General features: G+C 39.7%; 1 pseudogene; it reads right to left on the bottom strand.

Annotated features, from left to right (window-relative positions):
- Positions 1-928: 928 nt before the first annotated feature.
- LOC108537113 (ras-related protein Rab-13 pseudogene) lies at positions 929-1,568 on the bottom strand (annotated as a pseudogene).
- Positions 1,569-3,675: the final 2,107 nt, after the last annotated feature.

Here is a 3,675-nt window from a genome sequence, read left to right on the forward strand (position 1 = left end):
CATGGGCTCTACAAGTGGCTATTGTATCAGCCAATTCCTGTTACCTCCTAGACCCTGAGACTGAGTGTCCAGTGCCACAGATCGTCTTAATGGGGCTTGTCTCACTTGTTTACAGTTACCTCCTTGACCTCTATGAATATTTGAGTTTGAAATTCCGGTTTTAACTCCTTAAAATGCAAAAGATCCACTTTACACCCCTTAGGATAGTTACAGTCAAACAAACAAACAAAAAACACAGAAGATGTGTTGGCAAGGATGGAGAAATTGCCACCCTTGTGCACTGCTAGTGGGAATGTAAAATGGTGCAACCTAGCCACTATGGAAACAGTTTGGCAGTTTCTCAAAAAGTTAAAAATAGAATTACCATATGATCCAGCAATTCCCCTTCTGGCTATATATCCAAAAGAATTAAAAGCAAGAACTTGAGCAGATATTTGTACACCCATGTTTATAACAGCATTATTATTTTTATTATTATTATTTTGTGTGTGTATGTGTAAATGGTGGCCTTTAATACCAAGAAAGACCATGAAAAGTGACAGAGCAGGAGCAAATCCGCTAGTGTAGTGCCGAGCTAGCCCTTTGCAGGACCCTAAAACCTGATCTAGTAACAGAATAAATCAGTGTATTTACATTTATGTTTGCCCTGAAAACCCAGGTAAGGTCTGAAGCTTGAGGCCATCTCCCCTTCCTTTCCTCCTCCCTCTTCCTAACTCCTTACCTTCTTTCACTTCCTCAATCCATTCCTCTCCCTTCTCCCTTCCTCTCTCTTCCTTCTCTTCCTTTCTGCTTTTCCCTTTTCTCTTCTCCTTTTATTCCTCATTCTCTTTACCATCTACCTATGTGTCCCTCCAAGCCCCTCTGCTATTTCTCCCCTGCTCACTCCTCTGCCCTATTTCCCTCAGGTTCAGCTTCCAGGGTAGGGGGGCGAGAAAGGGTCCTCAGCCCAGGGAGCACTTGTTGGTGTTCTTCTTGTCGCAAGTTTTCAGGTCAGTACTGGGAGGCTTGTTGCCATTTCCTGATCTCCGGCCTCCTGACTTGAGCAAGATGTCCTGGGCCAGGGAGCTAAAAGCCTCATCCACATTCATACTGGATTTAGCACTAGTTTCGAAAAATCAGATTCCTTGCTCTGGAGCCAACTTATCGGCCTGCTCCTTCTGCACCTTCCTCTTGGCCTCCATGTCACATTTGTTCCCTAGCAAGAGGCGTTCCACCCCAGCCGAGCCATTCTCCTTGTTGCTTTTCATCCAGTTCTGAATATTCTCGGAAGATTTCTCATCCATGATGTCCTGTACTAGGGTAATACCCATGGCTCCACGGTAGTAGGCATTAGTTATTGTCTTGAATCGCTCTTGGTCAGGCATGTCCCAGACTTGTAGTTTGATCTTCTTCCCCTCTATATCCACAGTGCGGATCTTGAAATCAATTCCAATGGTGGAGATGTAAGTGTTGTTGAAGTTGTCTTCTGCAAAGCGAATGATCAGACAAGTCTTGCCCACCCCCAAGTCCCCGATCAGCAGCAACTTGAAGAGGTGGTCGTAGGCTTCGGCCATGGCAGACACTGGGGGAGCCGGGGGAGGGGTGGTGAGCGCCCGGCACTGGTAGGCGGGACTGGACGGTTAGCAAACAGAGCAGCACGGAGCCCAGGCCAGGAAGCTATAACAGCATTATTTACAGTAGCTAAAATGTGAGAGCAGCCCAAGGGTCCATTGACAGATGAATGGATAAACAAAATTTGGTATATATACATATTCTACCCAGCCTCAAAAAGGGAAGAAATTCGGACACATGCTACAACATGGATAAACCTTGAAGATACTATGCTAAGTGAAATAAGCCAGTCATGAAAGGATAAATATTGTGTGATTCCACCTGTATGAGATAACTAGAGTAGTCAAATTCATAGAAACAGAAGGTAGAATGGTGGTTGTCAGTAGCTAGAGGAAGGTGGGAATAGGGAATTATTGTTTAATGGGTGCAGACTTTCAATTTTGCAAGATGAAAGAAGTTATGAAAATGAATGGTGGTGATGGTTGCACAACAATGTGAGTGTATTAATGCCACTGTACTGTACACTTAAAATGGTGAAGATGTTAAATTTTATGTTATGTGTATTTTACAATTTTAAAGAATACAAAAGATCAACTTCTTAGGATTTCTATCCCATTCTTGAAAAGAATGGAGTTACATCTGGAGTATTCCACTTACTAACTGTATGATCTCAGACCACACATTCTCCCCATTAAAAAAATGCATTTATCTACCTATACAGTAATTTTTTTAGTGAGAATTAAATGAGTTTCTATAGTTACATGACTTGTAAATGGTAAGCCACATTCCGGGTAGTTAATAAATTTCATGTGAGTGCCACACGTGAGTGAGAAATTTGCCCGGAGCTGTGATGACTTCCAGTGAGCATCATAAGGGAGGCTTTTATGAAGAACCTAGCATTTGGGCTGAGCTTCAGAGAATGGGCAGAATTTGAAAAGGTGCAGATACAGGGGGATATTTAAAGCACATGGAGAGGCATGTGTGTAAAGAGACTGAAGCAGACAAATAAATAGTGTATTTGAGCAAATAATCATGTTTGACCAGAGGATCAGGTGAAAAAGGTAGACAAACAGGAAGGGGCCAGATCATGAAAAGTCTTGAATGGTGGCCTAAGAAATTTGAACTTTCATTTAGTAGATAATGAGAAGCCATTTTTTTTTAAGCAGAAGGTTTAGTGGAGCGTTATAAGTATTACTGAAGAGGTATACAGAATAGATTGAAATATAGATAGACTGGAATAAAGGAGATTAATTAAAAGGCTCTAGAAATGTTCTAGTCATGAACTAATCAGGACTACACTAAGATGCTGGCAGAAGAAATTAAAAGAAAAGGATACAAGTCTTAATACAAAATCAGTAAGAAAGTCTTAGAACTCTTTGATACCTTACAGTTGATGGAAGGCCTGTAGTAATTTTAAATCTCTCTAACAGGTGCTTCCAAAAAGAAGCTTACACATCCAGCCCACGCCTCTATTCCAGGCTTCAGAATCATGTATCCTTTTGCCTTTTGGATATTGTCATCTGAATGTTCTCCAGGTCCCTTAAATTAAGGATGTTCATTCTTGAACTTATAAACCTTTTTATATCCAGCTTTCTTTTTAAAAGAAATAACACATACGCTCTTTTCTGTTATTAAAAAAGTAACTTTTTCTTGCAGAACATTTAGAAATATCATCACAGTGCAGAAGCTAAAACAAAACTTAATATTAATTCTACCCCCAAAACATATATATATATATGTGTGTGTGGGGGGGTATATATTTATTTGATAAATATATTTGGTAAACATATTTAAAGTCTTTTATACATATAATTAACTTTTAAAATAAAAATTAGCATTGAATTCTTCATGATATTTTGTAACTTAAAAGAAGTTTTGTGACTTACTATTATTGTCAAATGATACATCAGGACCATTCTTCCCATCTCTGTCATTAACCATATGATCTTAAGTAAATCCATCTCCAAGGTTCTTAACTCTGGAATGGGTATGCTAATACATAACTCACTGAATTGCTGTAAGGTAGTGGTTCCTGAATTTTGCTGCATATTAGAATCACCTGGAGAACTATTTAAAAACCCCAAAGTTCAGGTCACAATTCAGAGTCTGGGCATAAGAACTAGA

The sequence above is a fragment of the Rhinopithecus bieti genome, unplaced genomic scaffold (assembly GCF_001698545.2).
Source record: "Rhinopithecus bieti isolate Rb0 unplaced genomic scaffold, ASM169854v2 scaffold_14741, whole genome shotgun sequence".
Taxonomy (NCBI): Eukaryota; Metazoa; Chordata; class Mammalia; order Primates; family Cercopithecidae; genus Rhinopithecus; species Rhinopithecus bieti.